Genomic DNA, 12509 nt, shown 5'->3' with positions numbered 1-12509 from the left:
CTGAAACTCTAAATGACAACCTCACAACCAAGTTAGCCATCTGAACTAGAACATGTTCAGTAGTATAGGTGCACGTTACAACCTGAGTCGACTTGGCAAGGGCATAGAAATAGGTCTGCAGCGAACTTGTCACACACTTGAAATTAGTGCATAGTCAGTTGTTAACACGTCAGTGCTCATAATATATGGAGATGTGTCGCACATTGTCACCTTGCCAAATCTAAGGGTCTCACTGATGGTTAAAAAATTCTATTGCATATGTGAAATTGGATGGGATGTCCCATAACTGTGTTACCACCACTGTGGACTTGATTCTGTGTATGGAAGTATCATGTCACCCCCAGTTAAGACACAGGGACACCCATTTCACATGACACAATGCACGGGAGTACACACTGTACTGCAACTCTACAAAAATACTGCTGACATCCAGTCAACAGCCAAACACCCGTTCCGATAAGGAAACAACCCAATGCTGATGGTACATCCTAGAAGCCTAGGATTCCACACAATAACACAAACACCGATGACTCACAGACAACACAAGAGAACAACTGCCATGCAAATATGATATTTAGGGTGCAAGGTACATCAACATTTTGTCACTCATTTTCTCTTTCAGCTGATCAGGGGTATGGGATCCAGCCACGGATCATGACCCCATTTGCAAACCCAAGCACTGCAGCAGAGCGTGCCTATAATGAGGCACATAGGAGGACATGCACCATAGTCGAGAGGACCTTTGGCATGCTGAAGTCAAGATTCAGGTGCCTCGACATCACCGGAGGCAGCCTCCTATATTCACCTGAAATGGTGTGCAAAATCATTTTGACCTGTGCCATCCTGCACAACATATGTGTAAGAAGGAACATTCCTCTATATGAACCTGACCCACAAATGCCTGAAGAGGAGGAAGAGGAGGATGCTGTCCATCAACTTGAGGGGGACCATCCAAACACAGCTGCAGGATTGAGTCGGAGACAACATATAGTCCAACATTTCTTTTAACTCTACTTATCAATCACCACTGTCTTACCATATGCCAATAAGCACCTATACTATACACTATATCATGGTCTGGATAATCATTTTTGCATAACATTATCTATAACTATCAGAATCAGAGTATAGCCTCATGGAGCATTGCTGAAATACAGATTAGGACACAGAAAATTCCAAATCTATTTTGATGCATATGAATGTACAGCCACATTCACACACACTGTAAATGACATATATCCTGTACATTTCACATTTGAAGGCCAATAGCAGAGGACCACACCTATTTAACACATACATGTTGGCAACATGGTTTATCGTAGCATATGGCACACAATTAAGACACCATCAGTCAATAAGGGTAAAAAATGCCTCATACATGAGGCAGTGGATGTGCTATTGCATTGGTAACAGGAATGTATGATCAGACCCTTCATAGCAGTAAGTCTTACACCACCTATCTTTGCTAGGACTATGTGTGACAAGATTTCCATATAAGCAGCAAATTGATAGCACAAGTGCCCCAGGTATGACTAGCATTGCTCACATGACACCCCCTGCGCATGGCAGCCTAAGTCCTAAGTCCAGCCACACCCATGTTCCCTGTCTCAACCCACCCTTCTTTAGAGGTCCCTGGAATGGGAATATGTGTCCCCAAGATAATCTCTCCTCTACACACACTCAGACTCACAATGTTAATCCAGTCTGCTTCCCTCTTTAGTATGGTATGCCATAGTCATTGTACTTCTGTCTGCATGGACGTCAGGTTAAATAATGCACTGGCTTGTAGTCTGTAGGGCCTGTAATCACCTGTACATTGCTTCCCATGTGAAAGGTACTGTTGGCCCTTTGAACTTGAATCTCACCTACAGGACTTGTGAGAGACTGATGCTGCACACACCTGTTATCATCTCCATAGAGACCAGCCAATTGAACATGCACTGCCCTTGCAGCTGCCTGGAGCAGCATAGAAGCTGCCATTTTATCCATAACACTGTTATGCCTTTCTGTAAAAATCAACTGTGTAACACAGCCCTTGGGTTTATGTTTTACGTCCCAACACACAGGAGAAACACATTTTTCTGTCTCAACAGTGTTGTTCCACCTTTGACCAGTCTCAGTCTGACCACTGTGTATTTACCTTGTTAAATGTTTGGATCCTGATTGACCCTGCACCCTGTTAGCCTGACTGGCTCCTGTCTTTGCATTACCCTAAAGGTTCCTTGTGCCTACATTTGTATCATAGTTGCTTTCCCAACCCTCACATTCCTCCTGGTGTATTGTGTCAGGTGGGTCTACAATGCATACTCAAATACATTGTATAGCATAATCAGTTTATTTATCGTACTTTGGGGGAGGGGCTCGTCTCCAAATAGCCGAATCATGGCCTATCCCTTGTCTGGGTTTCATATATGCATGACTGACCAATAGTGACAGTGTACCATGGCTGTATGCATGGAATGGGTATTGTGCCTCCAGCACAACAAAAAACGTCAGATAATGTGCATGAAATGTCTACACATGTTAGGACCATGACAGTCCACACGCTGATTCACATTGCTCCCAACGTATTGATGGGGCTTGTGTGGTGAATAGCTGTGAGATTAATCAGCACAGAGGCACTGATGTTCCCAGATGCAGTGGGAATTTTAGAGGCCAAACTGTGTACATATGTTGTAAGGACACCTGTCGGTATAAGAATCCTGAGACATTAACTTTGTCAGCACACCAAGGTTGCCCTTTTGACAGTCTCATAACATGTCTGCAGTGACAGGACTGGACCATCCCCATATGTGTTCTCAATTCCTCATTGGCTTTCCTTCTATTGATCTGTGAAGCATACTTTGTAGATACAGGAAATGGCTCCACAGACTCATGACTAGACCTGCACGTAACTGTGACAACATAGACCCCAATAATTATACAGGCTAAACATTGTCCCACACACATGAACCAGAGACCTCTGTGCATTTTACTACTGAAAATATGTGAACACGTGCTGCTTGGTCTGCTGGTCCTCCACTGCCACAGGAGAGACATGGCTCAGTTATATGACTCCAACTGTGGCGTAACATTACAATTGTGTATTACATTTGGGACTGGGTGTCACAAACACGGTACCCCATAGTATTATCCCATGCATGACTAATGGTGGGTAAACAAACAAGTGCCTAGGAAGTAGTATCCAACATTCCAGGACATGTGATGGCAAAGTTTTGGAACATTGCCAAGAACAACCGTCTGCTATCTATCCTGTGCATGCTTTGTCATTGGTGGTGCTTATGTTCCAAAAAACCTAGGAAGTGCACACAGCAGTTGTTTCTATGTGTATGACTAACACATGTCCTCTCTTATTTCCACACCGACTTGCATCTGAGGGTTGGACACATTGATTCCACATGCATACACGCAGATTTGCAAAAATGCATCTTTTGATGGTCACACAGTGGGACAACTATAATAGTAGTAGCCACATCACACACATTGACCCATAGGCATTGAGTTACTGTATTGAGTTGGGTCGCCTTGCTATCCTCTCTTGACGCAAAACATGCCCAAACTGGGTAATACATAATTGTATCCCACACGTTTGGCCATCTATTGCGTATGATGCATATGCGTTGAAATATGACGCACATTGCCATGAAACATCCATTGGCCCTGAGCGTTAATCCCCACACTGTACCCCTGAAAATTGGTTAAGTGTGAAACATATTTCACAATATGGTTGTGGGGTTATATCTAATCATGTGCGTAAAAAAAAATGATGCACAGTCAGTAAGCGTCATAATATTTTGACGCATAACAATAAAAACGCACCACATTTGAGGCAGGAAGTGATGTAATAGGATATCCTGTTTACAGAATTGGTACAGTGGGTGTACATTCACTTTCACTTTGCAGTCTGTGATATATTCTGACTGGGTGGCTGTGTTTTGACTTGTCTCTCTGTGCATTTTGTGATTTTGTCTCCACTGTGGTCTTTAAATTGTCTTTTTGTGTTTCAGAACTGTCTGTGGTATCCTGTCTTAGTGTTTTTTTGGTCATTTGTGGTGTCAACATTTGTCTTTGTTGTGTTGGGAGTCTGTTGTGGGTAGTGGTAGTTTGGGTATAGTTGGGCTGTGTTCTTAGTTATTTTGCATTTCTCTGTCCTACTTTCCCTCTATTCTCCACTGTACCCCTTTATTCCCTTTTTTTGTGCAAGAATGTTGGGTAGGCAGGATGGTAGAGGAGGAGCTGGGTGGGTTTATTTGGCTAGTGTGCCACTTCCTACCCTTAATGATAGAAGCAGGTGCTCCTGTGATCCAAGACTATCACACAGAGGCAAGGAGGCTACGGTGGGCAAAGGTGCTGTACCATCTCCAGAGAATCTACAACACACTGCGCAATGATCCCCAGCTGAAGCACCGCTGGGCTGACCTTATTCTCAGGGAGCAAGACCTGCTGGACTACCTGGGGATTGTGATTGGTGGCCCTGTTAGTGAGTACAATCAGAGTAATGTGCACGTTTAAATGCTCTGTAGTGACAGTAGCTGATTTGTTCATATGCTGCCGGCAATGTTTATGAACATGTGGAATGCTAATTAAACATACAGGGCCATATTTATATTTTGTTAGCACCGCAATTGCGATCTGTTTTAAAGCAAGAGCTGCACAAACTTACAAAATACAATTGTATTTTGTAAGTTTGCGCCGCCCTTGTGTCAAAAAGCAGCACAAATGCAGTGCAAAATTTGTATAAATATGGGCCACAGTTGCCTGTGAGGTATACAATATTTGCTACACATTACGGTCATTTGTTGATGCAACAGCTAGACTAACTTTCAAAACACAACAGGAGCTTGTAAATTAGTGCTGCCTTCACGTCAATTGATGATGCCAATGTGGCTCTAACATATGTTTCATGTGTGGTCTGTGAGTGTATCAGGAAACATATGTTGGAAATCCTGATTTTTCCAAGAAATAATGTGTCCCTCAATTGTTTTCGGATACATGTCTGAACTGGATTCTGACACATATGTAACAAGGTATATAGCTTACCACAGGTAACATCTTAGACACATATTTCGAGTTTGTAGTGCCACATTTAAATTAGGGATGGATGGCAAAAGGTATGCACAAAGGTTCATATTTCTATGGTTGGTGCAACTTACCATAGCTGTGGCACATCAAATGAAGAAAATGATACAAATTGAGGGCTAACAACTGTCCCTGGCCCTTTGTACATTGTACCTGTGTGTCTTAAATTGGTCTTAGTCATCATGTCTGGGTGACTGGTATTGCAGTCCTCACGGAAAGTGGCTTTGGATGTCTCTCATGGATACACATGATGAGAGGAATACACTCCATGAATTTGTCTGCTAACTAATGAAGGAGCATGTTTGCCACCATATGATAGTTAGGGCCACTGCATGTGTGCAGATATGTGTGTCTCACTCCCTGCAGTCCCCCGGTCTGTACATGTTTGCAGTGGTATGTAGGATGCAATATCATCATGTCTGAGATGCTTGACTTTCTGAGGTTAATATTACACATTGTATTTGTATTTGGAAGTGTTGTACAGTGCACAGACATTGAACACATTTTTCCATTCCATGCCTTGCAGGTGGCCCTGCACCCTACACTATCGGAGAGGTGGCTTGATTTGCGAACCCAGACATCTCCAGTAAGTGTTGATATTTCTGTTCTGTGTTGTGTTTGCTGATGATGTGTGATTGACTCCTATGTGTTGGACACATAGCAAGGTGTGATGTGCTGGTCAATGATCTGTTTTGTTCCTTGAGTGGAGTATCATTTTTTCCCCATCTTTGAGTTAGCCAATCCTTATCGTATTGTCATAATTTGGGATTGTAGGTCAGTCCTGTAGGCACGGCAATGTGAACAGGGATGAGTTATGTGGATAAAATTTGAAATCCGAAAATGTAGTAGTTGACCATATTAGTGATTTAGTCAGCCAGTCAGACCCTGATTCTCCCAGAATAGGGATTCCAAAGTCATACCCACAGACTTCATCTTCCCTATTCACTGATGAACATGTTTGACTGTATGTTTAACTTCCTAGCAGCATGTAGCTCCACATGTTGTGCTATGAGTATGAGGAACTTGAGTACAATGGCCTAGGAGTGCATTCAGCTCATGGCCAGAGGTGTGCTTGCATCTATCTGTTTGTTGTGAGTAATGGGTTAATGGTAGGAAATGATGTTGACAATGGTCTGCAGTTCCAAAGATAAGTGTTGATGGGATTGTCCAAGGTTTGGGTGTATCCTAGTTGGACTTCCTCCTTACCTGTGGTGTGCTGGCCAAAACCATGTACAGCTTTCCCAAGCCTCCTGGGTGTCCTTGTTGTTAGAAATTATTAGTTGCTTGTCCACCCCCCTTTTGGCACTGGTGTAGGGTTGTGAATAGTGTGCCTAGGACTGATGATCCAAGTTTAGTACACAGACATGTAAAACTGTAAATCACTTGTCCAAACCTAGGATACCCACTCATGATTAGCACCTGCATTCTACACTGGCAATTCCATTTACAACTCGCAGATCGTGTGGCCCTAGATTGTCATCAAGAACATAGTAATTTGTTGGCCTGTCAGTGGTGGAGGATTTGCAGCATGAATTTTACCTGAAAAGTGGCTGAACAATGATGCCAAAGTCATTCCAGTTGTTACCTATCTTTTAGGGTTTTTATGTGCTGTTTGATGATAGGACATGTGTATGCTGGCTTGGCATGTACTGCCTCAGGGACAATCAGTGATCTGTATGATGATATGGGCTGTTTCAGGTACACTAGATGTATTGTCTGATTTACTTCTTGAGCCATTTCACACAAAGAAGTACCTAATGTTTGGTTTTCTATTTGTCTTAACAGCTGCCAATATGACTCCCATCCAGATTCTAGAGTTTAAGCGCAGGGCAATCTGTTACCGCCACATTCTGGATGTGGAGTCTGGGTTCCGCAAAATGGCAAGGCGTTTTCGCCATGAAAGAGCCTCTGGAGTGTGGAGGGTATTTGCCCAAGGGGGCCCTTCCGTGTCCACCACAGCCACCACCAATAGCACCACCACTACCATCCTGGTGGCACCAACATTAGCAGGGACCTTTGCTGAACCATCAACATCCACAGCTCCAGGGCCTGTCACAGCACCATCTGCACCTCAGCCTACAGACATGGCACTGACAAGGGCCCATACTTCCTCCACTTGCAACCAGACCACCCCTGCTGCAGTCATAGACCCTGCAGCTTTTAACCAGATGCTACGGAATTTGGACTGTGTGTTGCGTAAAATGACCAGACTGCAGCAGGAGGTGGCACAAGTGAATCGGAGGGTGCATGCCATCAAAAAGACCCTGCAGAGGGCCAACTTGTAGGCTCATGATTCCCTCCCCTCCCTCCTCTTTCCTGGTTATTTAAATTAGTGGGTTTAGGGGGCTTAGTGTTAGGATAGTATAGGCTGTTAGTTTAGTTAGTAGTAGTGGGTGGGGGGTGGGAGTATCATACTTTTATAACTGTTTTTTATTATGTGTGTTGACAATGTTGGGGTTTTGGTGTTTAAAAATATATATAAAAAAAATAAAATATATATATATATATATATATATATATATATATATATATATATATATATATATATATATATATATATTTGTTTAGTATAAGATAGTATGTGTTTAGGTTAGTATATGTTGTCCTTCATGTGTTCCGTCTTATAAGGGGAGTGGGGGGTTGATGTTTAGATCGTTTCATTGAATTTGATAAGTACGTTTAGCTTCGGTTAGTTAGGGACAGTTGTGGGTAATGTGTAGTTAGAGTAGTTTAGGTTAGGTAAGGTGTTTCCCCTGGTCTTAGCTTCTGTTTTTACTGTTTAATAAATATCTAGGTAACCCTTTACAGTATGTGTCAAATGCTTGTAGATCAGGGCCTTGCCATGAGTGAACAGTGTCTCTTTTGTATTAGCTTTTGTGTCCCGTGCTGCAACCATATCCCAACTGAGCTGTTACATTGGCAGCTACACCAAAGCTACTTAGCTAAGATTCGGCCATCAATTGCACCCACCACTCACAGTTACTATGGGTCCCAAAGTGTGGTTATTTTGTGATATATGTTTTCAATGTCACATACTTTGCTAAAGGATTTGGTATTGGGGACACTGTGTTAAGTCTGCCTGCAGCCTGATGTCCAAGCGAATCCTTATAATATGAATGGTAGAATGCTCTCATGTAGTATGGTATACATAACTCACACCTATCATTTGTTACAATGTTCAGCCTGGTGACTTATTTCTATGGATACTCATACACATCCAATAATGCTGTATGTTGTGTGTTAGCTAAAAATTGGGGCAAATGTCACATACGTAAGTTTTGACTTTCAGTAAAAATTGAAGGCACTATTTTCTGGCTTAGACATCCCTTGAGGAAGCGTTATTCTGTCCAACACAGCATTACTGTGTATAGTTTATATTTTCCTAGGAAATAATCCTCAGGGAGGGCAGATGATGGTACAATCCAGACCACTGGGCATAGTTATCAGCCAAGATTTGGTCAGGTCAGGTGTATTGACAATCAATAATCATTTACCTGAGGTAAACATCACTGATGGCCATCACCGTTGATGTGTTACATAACACAGAGACAAAGTTGTTGTGTAAGTGCTATTTATTTTAAAGTGCTGTAGTGCTATATGTGCATTGTCCATGATTGTGAGTCCATTAGTGTGACATATTCCATTGTAATCCTCACAAGTGCAAAAGGACATGTCATTAGACATGCTGGGGTGAAGTGTCAGACAGTGTAGAGGGACAGGATTTGCCAGTGAGGTAGTGAGAGACAATCACAGGGCAGGGTGACAAGCTAAACAGTGGGTTGAAGAACAGTGCTTGAGTACAGTTTTTGCAAGACTGGCATGTTACAAAGCACAGGACCTTGGTAATAGGTGGCCATGTGGCAGGGACTACTGCTACCGGATACTCTTACGGGTGAAGGTGATCTGTTCCACGTCTTCATCTTCTGATGTGTGTGTTGTCTCCTCTGTCCTTGGTGGTGGTGGTTGTGAAGGGGCAACACCCACCTCAGTGTTTGAAGATGTGGAGTCAGACATCTCTGTAGCTGCCAACTGTGGGGCTCTTAAGGGCAGTACTGCAGCAAGGAAGAGCTGCTGGTTCTTAAGAATAGCAGCCACATAACGGTGGTAGGCAGCCAGGTCGGCCCTGAGGGGTTCAGCCACGTGCATTCGTGCACGCATTGACAGGATTGTTGTTGTAGGTGTTGGGTCAACTCTATTATAGCTATGCTGATTTCCTTCAACCTTTTTTCAAGTTCCTGCAAGATTGTTGTTCGCCCTTGCATAGCTGCTGCCTGTTCTTCAGGTGACATCATGCACGAACGCAGCCCCTCTAGGCTGGCTGCCATAGTTTGCATCCCCACCCACACCTTCTTGGCCAGCTCCCGCTGTACTCCAACTACAGTTCTCTTAAATCTGGTGCCAGTGTCTTCAGAGTCCTCAGCTGTGTTGGAGCTGGCAGGTTGTACAATTGGGGTGGTGGGTGGGTCCTCTGTGATGGCTGCTAGTCCTATGCTCCTCCTTGTGACTGAAGGTGGGGTCTGGAGGGTTCCAAGGCCATTTTGAGGGGTCTGCTGGCTGATGTTTGTCAGCTCGTCATCCATGTCATCAGGGTAGTCCTGGACAGGCATATCCGCAGGAGAGCCATCGTCCTCTGCAATGAGATATGGTACAATTAGTGTGTCTGTGTTGTGGGATTTGTAATGTGACATGCCTGCCTTCCTGATTATTTTCACATTGTGATCTTAGTTTCTGTTCATTGTTCATGTCTATAATATAAGCATTCTCCCACGCCTATGCCCCACCTGCATGTCACATGTATTGTGGTCAGTTTGTGGACTTGTCAGCATCACATCCTCTAGGTGTTGGTTCAGGCCAAATTGTGAATTGCCACCTTCTTGTCCTACTCAACCCTCCGTCTACTTCCATTCTCATGGTTAGGCCTTTCATTGGCTGTGGGTGTTCTGATGGCAATAGCACCACACTTAACAATCTGGAACTGCCCCAGTCTCTGATCTTTCACATCCACCTATATGTTGTTGAGATCTAGCATATACTATGTATAGCATAGTTATGGCACAATATGGATGTCAGCATTGGTAATGTGTACTGCTGATAATGGGGAATTTGTGGTACAATGGATTGCACTGATAGTCCTAGCAGTGTTCCATTTCCTCCTCTGACTGCAGGTGTATTTCTGTAACCAGTTACATGTGTCCTCCCCCTCAATGCTGTTGTCTGAGCAGTATGACATTTGGAATGTTGCATGGTGTCATTGGAGCTATTGTGACCCAGACACAGGGTGGACCCTGACATATGCAGCATGGATATCGCATTGGTGCTGTGTACCTCCGAATGTTTATGACAATGGCTGATGTTTGTAGCAACTTTGGACAATCACATTTGACAGAATTGGAACATTTGTATTTATTTTCAGGGGATTGATAACATTGTCATCCTGAACCCTCTAATTTGGGTGTGTTTGATCCATGGGGACGTTAATGCCATTAGCTACTTGACCTGCACACACAGCAGAGGTGGTAGTGGCAACTGTTGTCAATGTTACATTCCGCTTGCAGATATGGCCAGAGGTTGTTAATTGGGCCCTAGTTAATGTAGGGAGAATACTGGCTGATGTGTGACGGGCTGCCAGTTTTACACTGTACTGTGCCCTCCTGGCCTGGCTTTACCTTTGCAACATCCTTGGCATGGCAGCATACACCCATGCAATGGTTGTTGATGTTGTGTAGTATTGTGCCCCAGGTTTCCTCTGAACAGGCCATGCTTGCAGTCATGCCAGCGTTTCTTGCACTCGATGACTGTTCTCCGTACTTCTGCCATACTGTTGATCTTGTCAACAATTTGCTGCCATATTGCCTCTCTCCTACTGATTGGCAACTTTGAGGTGACAAATAGTTGGTGCTGGTGTTCCGTCACCTCTTTAACCAGAATTTCCTGCTCCTCTGCACTGAAGGGACTCTTTCTTTTCTTCTTCTCCCTGTCCTGGGCCTTCTGTGGGTCCTCCTGGCTGGTTCCTGGCCTGTTGTCTTCTTCCTGGGCTCTGTGCAAGCATTTGGGATCCATTTTGGCTCACCTCAGCATATTTTGCAGTGTTTGCGCTGCTTTTTGATGCAATTGCGTCAAAAACAGCGTGTATCTAGTTTGCAACATCGTAAACCAGCTCATAGTCATTTTTGCTGCGTTACCGTTGTCATTTATGACGTGACGCATTAGTTTTAGTAAAAAAAACAATGACTCACACCTGTGGTTTGCGTCGCTGTGCGCCAAAGTATAAATTTGACGCCCGGACGGCGCAAAGAAATGACGTTAGCCGGCGGTAATATTTTTGACGCAAAACTGCGTCGGCACAGTTTTGTGTCAAAAAGTATACACATGGCCCTAATTCTTCTACGGAAACTCTGGGCAGATGGCTCAGATTACTGATTTTGCTGGCTTACAAACAATTTGGTTTGTCTTTTTCCTCTTTTGTCTTTTTCCACTGGAGATTCAGGGGAGATCCACTAGGGGAGATCCACTAGGGGCATGTCTGCTTCTGTGACTGGGGTTTATGGGGCTTCTTTACAGGAGGTTTGTTGGGCAGCCATTTGGATGGCTGCCTCTATTTTTGTTATCCATTATAGGGTGGTACATGGGTCTGATGTGTCATATCTCTTAGGTTTCGGGGTCCTGGCCTTTGTGTATTGTTCTTGCTTTGTTGATTACACACATTGTCTGCATATAAGGTACAATTGAACTGGTCCAGTTTGTGGCTTAGGTACATATCATACTGTAATTCAGCATGTTGAGAGGGACAAAGGGGTAATTCTTAGATTTTTTGCCTGTAATTGCATTACTACATTACTCTGAGTCCTTCTCACACCGTGCTGAATTAGCCCTTGCTTCCTGCCCTATCAGCCAGTCCACCTGTATATGATCAGGAGCTTGGTATGGAACAGTAGGTGGGGGGGGGAGGAGGTTTTTATAGGATTGTAGAAGGGTTGTGATAGGAGACACCGCGGCAATGCAATTACCGGTAAGTAATTGACGCTTTACACTGCCTCTCAGTCTTGTTAAACAAGCTAATACTACGGGGCATATTTATATATCTATATATATATATCTGCGTCAAATATGTTTCAACATTTTTGAAGCACATTCAGCTCAAACGTTGCCCTGTATTTAAACTTTGACACCTGAGCCCACGGGCGACAAAATTCCGCTGTGTGCGTAATTTTTTGGATGCGACAACCCGCCTTGCGTTAATGATATGCAAGGTCGGCGTTCCCGTCCAAAAAATGACTTAAACGGCCGTGCGTCGTATTTATGCTTCCGGGCAAAAATGACGCACGGCTGGGAGGTGAAGCCGGAAAATGACGCACAGCCCGATTTGTGTCAAAATTTAACGCCTGGGTCAGGGCAGGCAATAAAATGGGGCAAAGACACCTATATTTAAT

This window comes from Pleurodeles waltl, chromosome 8, assembly GCF_031143425.1.
Source record: "Pleurodeles waltl isolate 20211129_DDA chromosome 8, aPleWal1.hap1.20221129, whole genome shotgun sequence".
NCBI classification, from domain to species: domain Eukaryota; kingdom Metazoa; phylum Chordata; class Amphibia; order Caudata; family Salamandridae; genus Pleurodeles; species Pleurodeles waltl.
This window is presented reverse-complemented; position numbering follows the sequence as displayed.